This window comes from Salvelinus sp. IW2-2015, linkage group LG8 (assembly GCF_002910315.2).
Source record: "Salvelinus sp. IW2-2015 linkage group LG8, ASM291031v2, whole genome shotgun sequence".
Lineage (NCBI taxonomy): Eukaryota > Metazoa > Chordata > Actinopteri > Salmoniformes > Salmonidae > Salvelinus > Salvelinus sp. IW2-2015.
In genome coordinates, this window is record NC_036848.1 from 44,629,118 (window position 1) to 44,645,902 (window position 16,785).

A 16,785-nucleotide genomic window follows, 5' to 3' on the forward strand; every position below is an offset into this window, starting at 1 on the left:
CTTGTTGGAAAAGAGATATGCTTATCACAAGTGTGCATTAGACAGGTCTCTGTGCGAACAAACCCCTCTGTATGTCTGCTATGTGGTGCCTTAGTAAAATGGGGTTAAACTTAGGAGAGGGAGGAAAAGTTGAAACCAAATTGTATGGTTTACTGAAACCATCAACATCTCAGTCAAAACCACTTCAGGGAATAATAAAGATGTCCATGATTATATTCTGGAATCAATTGTGCAACGGTCTGTCTGTTCGTTAAAGGGAGTTTGTAAGAACAAGGGAAACCTCACAAGTTGAATGTTCTTCATGCCACTGAATATTTGTTATTCACTGTGTATTTATTCCTATGTATTTATTGTCACTATTTCTATTTTTTATTCTATTTTTATCTTTAACTCTGCATTGTTGGAAAAMAACCCGTAAGTTAGCATTTCACTGTTAGTCTACACCTGTTGTTTTTTGAAGCATGTGACAAATAACATTTGATTTGAAAACTCTCTATGGCCCCAAGGTTGTCTCATGATCAGTCTTATCAAATTGCATTGCTAAGTCATGGTTACACTAACATCATAAAATTGAGAAATCACTAATGTTTTTGTATGAGAACAGATCAGGTCATAAAGTCACAATAGTTTCCAAAATAAAGTCACAAAATCATTTCCAAAGAAGAAAGCTTCCGTTTCATGTTAAAGAACTGAACGTTGTAAATTACAAGTCTGTTTCAGGGCATAATATCATAATTTCATAAATAGCCTACATCATCAATTTTTATATATTTTTTTATTTCACCTTCATTTAACCAGGTAGGCCAGTTGAGAACAAGTTCTCATTTACTGTCACGACTTCAACCGAAGTCGGTTCCTCTCCTTGTTCGGGCGGCGTTCGGYGGTCGGCGTCACCGGTCTTCTAGCCATCGTCGATCCACTTTTAATTTTCCATTTGTTTTGTCTTGTTTTCCTACACACCTGGTTTTCATTTCCCTCATTAATTGTTGTGTATTTAGCCCTCTGTTCCCCCCCATGTCTTTGTGTGGAATTGTTTGTTGTAGTGRTTGTGCACATGTTTACTGTTGTGTGTTGGGTTTTGTACCCATGTTTGTTATTTCTTTATGCCGTTGGTTTTGCAATTAAACTGCTCCGGCTATTACCTAGTTCTGCTCTCKTGCGTCTGACTTCCCTGCCACCAGTTACGCACCCCTTACATTTACAACTGCGACCTGGCCAAGATAAAGCAAAGCAGTGCGACAAAAACAACAACACAGAGTTACATATGGGATAAACAAATGTACAGTCAATAACACAATATAAAAATCTATATAGTGTGTGCAAATGTAGTAAGATTAGGGAGGTAAGGCAATAAATAGGCCATAGTGGTGAAATAATTACAATTTAGCATTAACACTGGAGTGATAGATGTGCAGATGATGATGTGAAAGTAGAGATACTGGGGTGAAAAAGAGCAACAACAAAAAAATAACAATATGGGGATGTGGTAGTTGGGTGGGCTATTTACAGATGGGCTGTGTACAGGTGTAGTGATCAGTAAGCTGCTCTGACAGCTGATACTTAACTAAGAAGCCGATTCGAACTGCTGATGCAGTTCGCCACAAGATGTTTTTGTGCTGGTCYAGGGCAGTCAGGTCTGGAGTGAACCAAGGGCTATATCTGTTCTTGGTTCTGCATTTTTTGAACGGAGCATGCTTGTCTAATATGGTGAGGAAGTAACATTTAAAGAATGACCAGGCATCCTCAACTGACGGGATGAGGTCAATATCCTTCCAGGATACCCAGGCCAGGTCGATTAGAAAGGCCTCCTCGCTGAAGTGTTTAGGGAGCGTTTGACAGTGATGAGGGGTGGTTGTTTGACCGCGGACCCAATACGGACGCAGGCAATGAGACAGTGATCGCTGAGATCCTGGTTGAAGACAGCAGAGATGTATTTAGAGGGCAAGTTGGTCAGGATGATATCTATGAGGGTGCCCATGTTTACAGATTTAGGGTTGTACCTGGTAGGTTCCTTTATAATTTGTGTGAGATTGAGGGCATCTAGGTTAGATTGTAGGACGGCCGGGGTGTCAATATGGTTTGACTATGTAATAATCTGTAGAAATGTATATTAGATGTGTTTTCATGTACCATCTGACCCCTTTTTGAACATGTTTATGTTTTAGACATTGTTTATTACATTATCATCAAGACAGTCTACACATCTTGCCTACTCTTGTGTTTGTGTGTTTTGGAGTGAGAGTCAGAGAGTGGAAAGCCTGGGACATTACATAATCTGCCAAGCACGTCCACAACAGATCTGTTAGATGTTTTTATTTCCACATACTGTATCTTATCTCCTGTATCCAACACACACACCCTGCCATGCCCTGTACTTCCACCCAACCCCTCATCCCCTCCCAGCCCAATACAGTCAGGCTGATAAGTGGGACGGACATTCCATCAACACGACTCAGGATTTGTTCTCCCAACGGATTGGAAGTTGAAAAAGCAACAGTGGTGCTCTTCAAAATATCAGCCACTCAGTCAACGCGCCATCTCTGCCTGAGGCTCTGCTCGCCAAGAAACCCAGCCTGGTCTCATAGACTAGACATAACATAGTAAATATAAATCGGGACACACAAATTGGTATGATAAGTCACGTTTTGTATGGTTACATAAAAGAGATTAAGATAAAAACAAACATAGGGGGGTTGGTAGGGGTGTATGGGTAGGCGTATAACGCGAAAGTCTAGCAACACAAAGGTTGTGAGTTCAAATCTCATCACAGATTATCTAGCATCTTAGTAACATTTCAATGACTTACTACTTTTTAGCTACTTTGCATGTTAGCTGACTCTTCCCTTTACCTTAACCCAATTTTTTTATTTATGATTTAACTAGGCAAGTCAGTTAAGAACAAATTCTTATTTACGATGACGGCCTACCCCGGCCAAACTAGGCCAATTGTGCACCACCCTTTGGGACTCCTAATCACGGCCAGATGTGATACAGCCTGGATTTGAACCAGGGACTGTAGTGACAGCACTTGTACTACAAGGCAGTGCGTTAGAATGCTGCACCACTCGGGAGCCCTAACCCCAGCCTGGTAAACATTATCCAGCTACCTAACGTTAGCCAACTAGCTAGCTAGAATTCGTAACATATCATATGTTTTGCAAAGTAGTAACATATATGATTTTGTAATTCGTAACATATGATATGAAATGGGTGATGGACATCCACAAATTAATACATACCATATCAAACGTAACATATCCTACTAAATTGAGTCTCGGATTTACATATAGAACAATACGAAATGCTCTGAGACCAGGTTGAGAAACCAGCTCCATTTGCTTGGTAAGACAAGAAACACTGGGGGGAAAGCAGAAGACAACTGAGCTTCATGAAAAAAAGCAGCAGTTTATAAAGACAGCATTTCAACAAATGATGAGACACTTGTTCCAATGACTGATGAGTCTACTGCAAACGAGACACATATTTTATCCAATAAATGCAACAGGTAAGGCCAACAACAGACCTCCTAACAGAGGGCCATCCTCACACATTCTTGTAATTMTATTTAACTAGGCAAGTCAGTTTAGAACAAATTCTTATTTACAATGACAGCCTAGGTACAGCGGGTTAACTGCCTCGTTCATGGGCAGAACAACAGATGTTTACCTTGTCAGCTCAGGGATTCGATCTAGCAACCTTTTGGTTACTGGCATACCGCTCTAACCACTAGGCTACCTGCCACCCCATAATGGGAGGGTGGAGCCCGTAACATGTGCCACATTGGGGACAGAGGGTGGTTAGCCATGAATGGAGGGAAATGAAGGCAGGCTGTGATGTTGTAAACCCTCTAATCTCATCATCTTCGTTGTCTACTGTTTCCATGTCATCTTTATGCTCCGTTGACTACATCAGGCTTTCCCCTAACGCTCCCTCAACGTTTCCCTCTTAAGATTCTAATTACAGCACAATGGTCCTGTTCCCCCAGCCTCACTCCCCCTAATGCTTAATGAAATCTGAAAGGTCAGTGCGTTCTGTAGTGTGACGCTCTTTAACGTGTTCGCATGGAAGTGGCGGCGAGGACTTTGTAGTCTCAACGGCAGAGCAGCACATCTGCTGTGCTTCAGGGGTAGCTTGAACACAATGGAAGCCTCTGAGCCTCTTTCCTACTCTTTACAGRAGTTATAGATAGATTTATTTGACCATTTAAAATACAATACAACCACACATGTGGATAACGCATTTACAATAATCGAGAACGACACAAAAAATGTAGAAACCGTATTTCCATTGGGGTCCTCTTAAATAAATGATTAAAAAATGGACGAACATAGACCTAGTTGCCTAGGTCTAGGCTACACAGTAAACCTCGCCTACTAGGCATCATTTGGTTACACATAAAACACATAACAAAACAAATGACGACATTGTCATTGCCTAGAGCACTACATACAGACATAAAAATAAAACAGATCTATTGCTTGATCATTAGTCAGCTTTGACATTCTTTTTAAATTAAGTTATGGTTGGTATGGCTTTGAGTTACTGTGGTGGTTTGTTCTATTCAACAGTGCCGGTATGTAAAAAGGTGTTCTTACCAGATAGACTCCAGATAGACATTTGTGGCCTGCTGGAGGTCATTTTGCAGGGCTCTGGCAGTGCTCCTCCTTGCACAAAGGCGGAGGTAGCGGTCCTGCTGCTGGGTTGTTGCCCTCCTACGGCCTCCTCCACGTCTCCTGATGTACTGGCCTGTCTCCTGGTAGCGCCTCCATGCTCTGGACACTACGCTGACAGACACAGCAAACCTTCTTGCCACAGCTCGCATTGATGTGCCATCCTGGATGAGCTGCACTACCTGAGCCACTTGTGTGGGTTGTAGACTCCGTCTCATGCTACCACTAGAGTGAAAGTACCGCCAGCATTCAAAAGTGACCAAAACATCAGCCAGGAAGCATAGGAACTGAGTTGTAGACCTGTCTCTTATACACATCTAGATGTGTATAAGAGACAGACATTGTGTTGTTTAAGTGTTCCCTTTATTTTTTTGAGCAGTGTATTTGGTAAAATTATTAATTTTGTGTATGATTTCCTAGAAACAAGGGTGGCTCAACTTAACCCTTTTTCTCAAATTACCCAACTCTCCACTACCAAACTGGTCTCAGAGAATGTAATATTATTCTGTACGAAAATCTGAGACACTCCATTCAGTATGATACAATACATGATCAAAAGTATGTGGACACCTGCTCATCAAACATCTCATTCCAACATCATGGGCATTAATATGGAGTTGGTCCCCCCTTTGCTGCTATAACAGCCTCCACTCTTCTGGAAAGGTTTTCCACTAGATGTTGGAACATTGCTGCAGGGACTTGAAGGGACTTGCTTCCATTCAGCCACAAGAGCATTAGTGAGGTTGGGCACTGATGTTGGGCGATTAGGCCTGGCTTGCAGTCGGCGTTCCAATTCATCCCAAAGGTGTTCGATGGGTTTGAGGTCAGGGCTCTGTGCAGGCCAGTCAAGTTCTTCCACACCGATTTCGACAAACCATTTCTGTATGGACCTCACTTTGTACACGGTGGCATTGACATGCTGAAACAGAGAAGGGCCTTCCCTAAACTGTTGACACAAAGTTGGAAGCACAGAATTATCTAGAAATGAATTGAATGCTGTAGCGTTTGGATTTCCCTTCACTGGAACTAAGGGGCCTAGCCCAAACAATGAAAAACAGTCCCAGACCATTATTCCACCTCCACCAAACTTTACAGTTGCCACTATGCATTGGAGCAGGTAGCGTTCTCCTGGCGGTATCCAAACCCAGATTCGGCCAGATGGTGAAGCGCGATTCATCACTCCAGAGAACGGGTTTCCACTGTTTCAGAGTCCAATGGCGGCGAGATTTACACCACTCTAGCCGACACTTGGCATTGCGCATGGTAATCTTAGGCTGCCTAGCCATAGAAACCCATTTCATAAAGCTCCCGGTGAACACATCTTGCGCTGACGTTGCTTCCAGAGGCAGTTTGGAACTCGGTAGTGAGTGTTGCAACCAAGGACCGACGATTTGTACGCACTACGCGRTTCAGCACGCTGCGGTTCCGTTGTGTGAGCTTYTGTGGCCTACCACTTCGTGGCTGAGCCATTGTTGCTCCTAGATGTTTCCACTTCACAATAACAGCACTTACAGTTGACCGGGGCAGCTCTAGCACGGCAGGAATTTGACGAACTGACTTGTTGGAAAGGTGGCATCCATGGTATGACGGTGCCACGTTGAAAGTTACTGAACTCTTCAGTAAGGCCATTTTACTGCCATTGTTTGTCTATGGAGATTGCATGGCTGTGTGCTCGATTTTATACACCTGTCAGCAACGGGTGTGGCTGAAACAGCCGAATCCACTAATTTGAAGGGGTGTCCACATACCTTTGTATATATAGTGTATATTACATTTGGTATGTATTGGTTTGGTATGTATTAATTCGTGGATGTCCATCACCCATTTTGCATGCTATGTTATGAATTACAATTCGTATTATATGTTACAAATTTGRYAAACCTATAATGTGTAACAAATTTGCCAAACGTAGGATATGTTACGAATTCTAGCTAGGTGGCTAACGTTAGCTAGGCTAGGGGTTAGGGTTTAAGGTTACATTTAGGAGTTAAGGTTATCTAAAAGGGTTAGGGGAAGGGTTAGCTGAAAGGGTTAAGGTTAGGGTAAGTAAGTTGCAAAGTAGCTAAAAAGTAGTAAGTCYTTGAAAAGTTGCTAATTAGCTAAAGTTGTCCATGATAAGATTTGAACTCGCAACATTTGGGTTGATAGACGTTTGCGTTATACTCACACTTATCCACTCCGAAGTAACCATCTGTCTTTTGTAACCATACCAAACGTAACATATCATGCTAATTTAAGTGTCCCGGATTTACYTTTACTATGTTATGTCTAGTTTATGAGACCAGGCTGCCTCTACCTAAGTCAGGCCCTTTTCACACTGCAGATCTCCCATTCAAAAAAGGGTCTCAATAGGGCCACCAGTGCATCAATTGACTTGTGGATCAGTAGGTTGACAGCTGCACCTGCACCATTTCGTATTCACATCTCAGATCAGGCGGCCCTTGCTTGGTCACCTTTCTTTGCGCAGTGACCAGTGTTCAACTTAATACACAGTGTCCATTGCAGGGGGCAATTTATCATGGTGTCCTTGGTCCTCAGTGCCCCAACCATCAAACATTTACCAGCCAGTGTCACCCAGCTCAAAGCCACGGCCCTCAGYTGCMSYGGGMGGAAGAGYGGGTMGYGGGGGGGGGGGGGGTTGYGCGTTGAGGGGGTTGGTGTGGTAGACAGAGAGGGGAGGGGCCATTCCTGTTATTGTGGAACCCTCAGCTGGACTTTGTAACAGGCTCGGTCTTGCTGATAATGATGACACACAAACTAGATATTCCGTCCCCCTATCCCTTCAAACACAGGGTGTGACATGACAGTGACAGGATGAAAATCTACCCAGGCTGGCGGTTTACAAAACAGCTCACATGACAACTTCCTGTCCGACCTCTTAGGATTAGCAGTGTCAGGGTTCCCATCAAGGCCCAGAATGCTCTCTGTGACCCACAGCAGACATGCCAAGTGGTTCTTAGCTCTCTTTGTGTGTGTTTAGTGAACGCTGACGCGATCAAAAAGAGCTAAGTCCCACCTCCTTGCCCTCCTCCATGGGTTAGTCTCTCGCTGCTCTCTGTCCACTGCCTCCCAGGCTGTCCGTCCCCCAATATTGATGTGAGGGGGAACAATGGCAAACTCTGTGTACCATGAAGGACTGTGGAGGCATCGCCGCCTGAAAGAAGGCATTCAACTTGGGGCTTACAGAGCAGTAGGAGGGAATGTTTCTTTGTTTCTTCATTTTTTTTCTGGTAATGTAACTCTGTGCCAATTTAATAGACATACAGTAGGAATTTATTAAAATGGCCATGTACTGTACAGTACATGCATAAGTGCTAAAACGTACTGTACTCGCAGTTTGCCTGAATGAACCTCTAAGCTACAAATCTACTGGTCATCATAGCACATCTAATCCGAGTGCTTATATGTATTACATAATAAAATATATCATACATCTCATAAGGTCTATGAGGCAGATAGTGTATTATAATGGACTTTGTGACTGAGAGGTCCACAGATTACAGTGACTATGCACATCAAGTCTTATTTGCTTTTATCTGTCTTGAGCATATTCAGCAGACTCTTACCTTCTAGCTGAGTGGCCTAGAGGAAAGCATTTCAGTCGTAATTCTCTCTAAATCTGGACTGTTCTGGGCTTGAGAGGGGATGTACTTCCTTGACAAGCTTGTTATCCAAATAGGTTTAAACAAAATGACACACTACTGMTTTAGAGTGATCTTGACACCAAACCATTTCAAGTCATTGTAAAATTACAATATTAATGTCCAGGCATTACAAACTGTGCTAGGCCTCAGCTCCACATCAGTTCCACAGGAGTCCTTCTTCTGTATGGTAAATACAGGTAAATACCATTAGAGTTGGCCAGTTTCCCTGTGGGAAARACAGTGGCCCAGTATATCCCAGCAGGGGTCAGCCATTTCTGCAGGCAGCTCAACTGAGAGCCATCATTGTTAATATACTGCCAGGAGTCTCAAGGTCTCCCCCAGTTTAAGTAACAAGTACTGTTTTGTTCAATGTGGTATTGAATTACCACGAGTCATCTATCTTGCATGGATGGTGTCTTTTGTCAAATCAGTCTCAACTTTTAAACATGGCCAAACAACGATCATTCTTTAGCTAGGATGTTTGGAATGTCTGTCACAATGCTGATACTGTATTGTTGACTGTCTGGTCCCTTGTGGCCATCTGTTGTTGAGAGCTGGTTGTTTTGGAGGGGCTATTTGTTTAAAGGGAGAACGTCCATTGGTGTGTTTATTTTCACACAATTATTTCAAAAACATTTCTACAGTAACCCTAACTACAGATGGCTTACAGTATTATGGTACAGTACCCACGTCTGTGTGGTGAATGAGAGAAAATATCAAACATACTAACATATCATCTAAAGAAATTATATTATTTAGTTATATTTATACACACACACACACACACACACTTGCAACAATTTGAAAACATTTTACTGAGTTACAGTTCATGTAAGGAAATCAGTCATTACGTCCTAATCTATGGATTTCACATGACTTGGCGGGGGTGCAGCCATGGGGGAGCAAAGCCCAGCCAATCAGTATGAGTTWTTCCCCACAAAAGGGCTTTATTCCAGACAGAAATACTCCTCAGTTTCATCAGCTGTCTGGGTGGCTGGTCTCAGACGATCCCGCAGGTGAAGAAGCTGGATGTGGAGGTCCTGGGCTGGCGTGGTTACACATGGTCTGCAGTGGTGAGGACYGTTGGGCGCACTGCCAAATTCTCTAAAATGACATTGGAAGCGGCTTATGGTAGAGAAATGGACATTKAATTATCTGGCAACAGCTCTGGTGGACATTCCTATAGTCAGCATCCCAATTGCACACTCCCTCAACTTGAGACATCTGTTGTATTGTGTTGTGTGACAAAACTGCACATTTTAGTGGCCTTTTATTATCCCCAGCACAAGGTGGACCTGTGTAATGATCATGCTGTTTAATCAGCTTCTGGATATGCCACACCTGTCAGGTGGATGGATTATCTTGGCAAAGGAGAAATGCTCACTAACAGGGATGTAAACATTTTTGTGCACKAAATCTGAGAGAAATAATATTTTTGTGCATATGGAAAATGTCTTGGATCTTTGATATCAGCTCAGGAAACATGGGACCAACACTTTACATGTTGCTTTTATATTTTTTCTCAGTATATAGTTACATAAATTGGCCCACACAGGTAAAGGAACATCATTTACACCTCCATTCCCTTGCTCTGTTGCTCTTTCTCCYTAGCTGGAATGTATTATCATATCCCAATTTAGATAATAGACCAAAAATAGATGTGACAAATAGGAGCATAGACATTGTCCACCGCCCAGTCATTYCCATTGTCTGTGTGCTCTACCCCAAGGTCTGACCTGACATGCACACAGATGCTAACCTCTCTAATCACTGATTCGCAGAATTAAAAAAATCCCACATTTTGGAACAACATCCTGGCTCTGAGTGTGTGATGACATTTTTAGATTCCAAGGACAGTTTATTTCCCCTCTTCCTGGTTTCTATTGTTTTCTAGTGATGCCATTGGCCCTCAGGGAGGAGCACGTTCCATGGTGTTAAGACCAGCTTACAAGTTGTAAAAGGGAAGGCCTCCGATTTGATTTTCTGAATCTACAMTAGGCCTTCTTTATAGGCTGTTCATTGTTTGCCACAGTACGGCAGAAAGTTAGTAGTTTAATGTTTCAACATGCTGGTTGAAATATGGCCGAACTGCAGCATGAAGTAGGAGTCAACATGATACATTTTCCACTAGYAATTGATAGCGTCAAACTATTTTCTGTTGCAATGAGAAAATATTTTTGTGAAAAAGAGGTCAGGAGGTAGAATGAGCAGGAGGGAAAATTATTGGTCATCAGGATGGAAAACTACTGGCTGACTGAGGTCCTGCCTGGTGGGGTCCTACGCTAAGTCCAGGGAATAAAGTCTGTTGATTGGATAATAAATAATGATTTGGCCTGGCGTTAACCAATGAGAAAACTAAAAGCCGTTGGGTCTTGTGAGCTGGCCGTTTTTACAGCCGCCCCCAAATGTGTTGAACGGATTTGCTTCAACTGTTAGGCCAGCTAATGGTCGGTAGCTTCTRGAGGAAGGGTGGGCAGCTGGATAAGCCGTGCGACGGACCTGACGTAGGTTCTGTCCTTGACTTGGARCTCCACTGTTGTCACTTTCCTGTCTGTTCCAGGGATAACTGACTTGACAGTTCCAATTTGCCAGAGCACCCTAGGAGACAATCCCGACTGCAAGGTCCTCCTTAGCCTTGTGCCACTTCTGACGGGTTTGAAGTACAGTAAGTAGATCCATGTGAAGCAGTGCTAGAAATGGTCGGCTAAACTCTGTCTGTGTCTCCATCTTTTGCGACTTAGCAGTTCGGACCCKATCGGGTTCTACCTGGAACCAAAATGTTTCTACCTAGAACCAAAAATGGTTCTTCAAAGGGTTCTCCTATGGGGACAGCCAAAGAAACCTTTTAGGTTCTAGATAGCAGTTTTTTTTCTAAAACTGTAGTTGAAGAGTCTTGCCGCCCCATGAGAGGAGAGTTAGAGGTGATTGGATCTGGATCCGCTATGTCYGGGGACAGATATCACCAGGGCTTGGAGTTCCAAGATTCATTCTATTTCAATTAGGACATTCCTCAGCATCTCTTTGGAGTCTTTCTGCGCGCCGAGGGGGTTTGCAGGGCAGTCTTGATGGACGTAATCTCCCTCCCCCAGCATCCTCCAAAGTGTGGCTCACTTAGTGGGTTGAAGGTGAAGCAAATCTTCTGACTGGCAAACTGTTCCTGGAGCTGTGGGTGGAGAGCTGTGAAAGCCTCCTGTAGCTCTCGCTCTCTTCCCTTGATATTTGTTCCTTTTTTTATATATACATTGGATAAAAGTAGAAACTCAGAGCTACAAAATGGTATGTCATACACTATAGTTGAGGAACAATGGAAAAGTAATTTTGCTTTGAAAGTTGATCAACTTGTAAACTCACTTTTGAGAAAATGGCCTTTGAATATTTTGTTACTTCTATTGGAGAGCCCTTTTTGTCTACACCCATTCAGCATCGTTCACACCCTCTTAAGCTTTAGCCCCACTCATCTCTTTAAGGGTTGATCCGAATGTACTAACAACAGCAGTCTAGCACCCAAGCTAACTTGCTAACTACTTCCAGACATCTAAGTGAGAAAGAGAACAGCTCACTGAACATTACTCGCCCTAGCAGAGCTGGGTAGGCGGTTATGTTATCCAGAGCGTTGGTGACTGCAACTGTGCTGTCAGATTGTCCGTTCGTAAATTCAGAGCGCACAGCGTTCAGAGGGCACAGCGGACGCTCTGGCCAATGAGTTTACTGACGTTTACTGACACCGGCCATATTCAACGGGTGTTGAGCGTTCAGAAATGCATCAGTTATTCTGAGCTCTCTAGCACATTCTGACGAGAGTGCTCTGAAATCGGAGTAGATGGTCAGACTGAATTTATGAATGCACCCGAAATGGTTACTTGCATAGTGGAGTCTTTCGCTAAGACATGTAGCTAGCTAGGTAAACAATGAACCATAATCACAACTCATGATGTTACTACCCTGCATGAATCTGCAGGTAGCTAACCAATCAGGTTCAACGTTTGCTAGCTAACATTAGGCTATAGCTAGCTAAGCAATTAGCTCTGAGATACGAATAATAAGGTGATACACGTAACGTTAGCCAARGAGCCATTCATAGCTAGGTAAACAATGAACCATAATCACAACTCATGACGTTACTACCCTGCATGAATCTGCAGGTAACTAGCCAACCAGGTCAACGTTAGCTAGCTAACATTWGGCTATAGRTAGCCAAGTAAATGGCTCTTTCTGTCAAAATTAGAAACATGTAATATCTGATAATGTWGCTAGCCAGACTATCTTACCCATATACACTATCGTTCAAAAGTTTGAGGTCACTTATAATTGTCCTTGTTTTTGAAAGAAAAGCAAATTTTTTGTCCAACATCAAAATTGATCAGAAATACAGTGTAGACATTGTTAATGTTGTAAATTACTATTATAGCTGGAAACGGCTGGTTTMTAATGGAATGTCTACATATACGTACAGCAACCATCACTCRTGTGTTCCAATGGCACGTTGTGTTAGCTAATCCAAGTTTATAATTTTAAAAGGCTAATTGATCATTAGAAAACKCTTTTGCAATTATGTTAGCACATGATTGATTATAGAAGCAATAAAACTTGCTTTCTTTAGACTAGTTGAGTATCTGGAGTATCAGCATTTGTGGATTCGATTACAGGCTCAAAATGGKCAGAAACAAAMAACTTTRTTCTGAAACTCGTCAATCTATTCTTGTTCTGAGAAATTAAGGCTATTCCATGCAGGAAATTGCCAAGAAACTGAAGGACATCGGGATACAAAACTACTGTCTAACTGAGGCCCTGCCTGGTGGGGGTTCTACGCTATAAATCCCGGGAATAAAGTCTGCTGATTGGCTAATAAATCATGATTGACGTGGCCTTAACCAATCAGCAAACTAAAAGCAGTTGGTCTTGTGAATAGGAGATAATGAACTACACCAATGAAAGACCTACACCAATTTACTTGACCTCTACCTAGACTATAGAGCTAAACCAACGAGACTTGAAGTGGAACGTACTACTTTGCAGATATGAAACAAACAGACAATAATAATATCAGCCCAAAAATATAAAATTCACACTATATGCTTCAAAACCAACTTTATAAAAGGTTTTAAAAATAGTTTATATTTCACAAAAAATTCCAGGCATTGATGGCAGAATAGARGGATGCAGTTCAATGCATGATTAATATAATTTTGGTAGTCCAAAAAAATATTGCTATCAGATTGTAAATCACAGCTGGCCTGGTACGTTGTTTGCTGCCRCCACCRATTTGGGATGCACTGTTTCAGTTTTAATGACTCAATAATTTGAACAAAAACGYACAACTGTAACTGAGGCTGGGAATGTCAATACAATCAAACTAGCAAGGGCAATGATCACAAGTCATTTATAACATGGCTAATAGCATAGCGCACGTGTCAAGCACAAGGCCCGCGGGCCGAATAGGACACACAAGCAAGTATAAATGAGTCAACAGTTGAGTCATCTACTTTATGAAATTACAGCCTGATGCACTGGCATGGTGAATTCAACTTCAATTGCGCTGCTACTTTCATATGTCATGTTTACTGCAACTTCAATTGCTGYTTTCGTGTGCCCCGTTTACAGCGCACAGGGGAGGGAAAGTGTACAGACACATGCCACAGTCCTAGCTAGGCTACTAAAATGTTGCAGCCTGGCTTCGGTTTTTAAAGCTTGCCAATGAATAATGAAAAACCAAAACCTGCAACAAAACACCATACAAAGGAGAAACATGTAGGCCTGTTACAGCAACATTTGAGCATTAGCCTAGGCTAGCTACTCAACTACAATACATTTTGATTGCACCATACTGCATGGCTGCATTCAACCGCACTGGTGATCCATGCAGTTACAGTTACATGTTACAACAAACCTATAGCTACGTTTTTGTTATTTTGAGCTATTAAAACCCCCTAATGTGAATGTSCGTGCCCTCGTGGAAATCAAATTAGCATAATAAAAAAATCCATATAAAAATCTGTAAACTAAAGATGTCCGTTTTTTTGCATTGCATCTCAATCGACCACCATCGCACTTCCGCATCTGCGGTGAAAGGTGACAGAGCTAGAGTGGGTGTTTGTCAGACCATTAGACATCCAGACAATCGGTCTTCTCACAAAATCATATGTAGCGTTTGGCCTCCAAACTATTATGGCCCCTCTATGGAAAGATGAGACTCTCACCAACACGATGGTGTTCTATTTTCCTCTACGACCGCCACAAGTGTCTTGAGACTCGTCTGAAGTCGGTACAGCTGATATGGCAACTTCTGTCTGTAGCGTCCGAACAGTTTGGTCTAAACTAGTGATGGGTTGTTCACGAACGAGTCGGCTCTAAGAGCTCTTGTAGGTGAATGTTGGTAGCCGGCTCGCATATTAGAAGAGCCGAATCTATTTATATTTAAAAAAAAAATTAAGATATGAATAATCAAAAGATTTAAATGAATAGAATTAACTAATTCAACGAACGAAAATATATATCAAATAATTTAAGGTCTAAATGCTCAAGCGCACACACATTCGTTCTGACTGTCTGCTCAGACTAACAGCCTCACCTGTTGTTCCTGTCAATCAGACACGCAGTGTCAACCAAATAACCTAAGATGCGTGAGGGAGGACCGAGCCAACTCACTCACWGTCACACACTTAGCAGCCAAGGAGAGAGAGGAAAGACAGCTGTGAAAACAAAAGCTGGAAAATGAGTCGGAAGCACAGTAGCATTTGGATGCATTTTAATAATGTAGACAATGTTAGAGCACAGTGTAGAATTTGCCAAAACAAAATCTCATATAAAGCCAGTTCTACGCCCAACCTACACTGGCATATGCGAACTGTGCACCCAACTGTGAAGCTAGCTGTAGCGGAGCTTCGAGAAACTYGCGGGCCTGCAAGTGATAGTGGTGGAGCCAGCACCTCCACACATGGAGATGTATCCACTCAGTCAAGTAGGTCTACTCTGCGACCCACAGCAACGCAGTCTTCTACGGACCAGTTTATGCAAAAGTTTATGTCTGTTGCAAAACAAGGCCAAATTGATATTGCATTGGCTAAAATGATTGCCACTGATTTCCAGCCATTTTCGATCGTTGAGGACGGAGGTTTTAGAAATTATAGCAATAGTCTAAATCCAATATACACATTTCCAAGCAGGAAAACCCTTTCAAAATCAATTATTCCACAACTGTACGAGAGCACACAGGCTTCAGTGCGGGAAGTCAGRGACAAACACKCCTCAGAGAACTTGGCAGAGGAACTGTGAGAGTGGTCAGAGATTGGCAAGTAGATGGAAAAGTGGTCTGTTGTGTTAGCGACAATGCAGCTAACATAACCAAAGCCATGAAKATTTTTAAATGGACCCATCATCCATGTCTTGCCCACACAATCAACCTGATTGTAAGAGATGCTCTGAAGGTGATGAAGCCCACTGTGGACAAAGTGAAAGCAGCTGTGGAATACTTCCACAGGAGCACAGTAGGTGCTGAAAAACTAAAGTCTACACAACGCCAGATGTTGATGCCTGAGCTGAGGTCTAAACAAGACTGCACTACAAGGTGAAATTCAACATTWTATATGTTGAAGCGGTTTCTTGAGTCAAAGGATGCCATCTCTACCCTGGCCATTGTCAATGCACCTGTTGATGTTCTGATCCAAGAGGAATGGGAGGTGGTTGACGAGGTGTGCAGAGTCCTGGAACCCTTTGAGCAGGTCACTGTGYAGATCAGTGGAGAGAGGTACAGTAAGCAGTTATTACTACATCATTATTTAATCCAGTATTATATATGTATTTGAGCAGTAGATAAGAATGTAGTATCACTAGACAAAACATGAACTTMAACTTATAAGTTACTGTTCTCTCTTTTCAGCTATGTGACAGCCGCAAAAATGATACTCCTGTGTAAGGGTCTGCAGCGAATCACAGCCAGCCACCAGAGAGAAGCAAATGTAACCACAAGACATGTGACAGAGTTGATGGACACCCTTTGTTRATCAATGGACAGAAAGTTCCACAGAATGGAATATAATCARGTGCTATCAGAAACCGCTGCACTTGACCCCAGGTGTAAGAAGTTAGCCTTCAGTGATGCCAGAGCYATTGATGAGGCTCTTCAAAGAATAACCTCAGCAGCAGGGAGGGACAGTCCCAGCAGTCAAATGGCTCAGGCACCAGGGCAACAGGAAGAAGAGGGATCAGATGGAGCAGAAGCAGCASCAGTAGTGCCACAAACGTCTGCTGTTTTTGGATGCTGTTTGACGAGAGAGCAACTGGGGATGCAGCACGAAGGAATCCCTCAACAGATCCCATAATGGAGGTCCGGTCCTATTTGAAGGAGCCACTCCTCCAAAGATCTGCAGATCCTCTGAGCTGGTGGAAGAACAAGGCCTCTGTCTACCCACGGCTTATTAAAATCATGACAGGGAGACTCTGCATAGTGGCCACATCCGTTCCCTCTGAGAGGG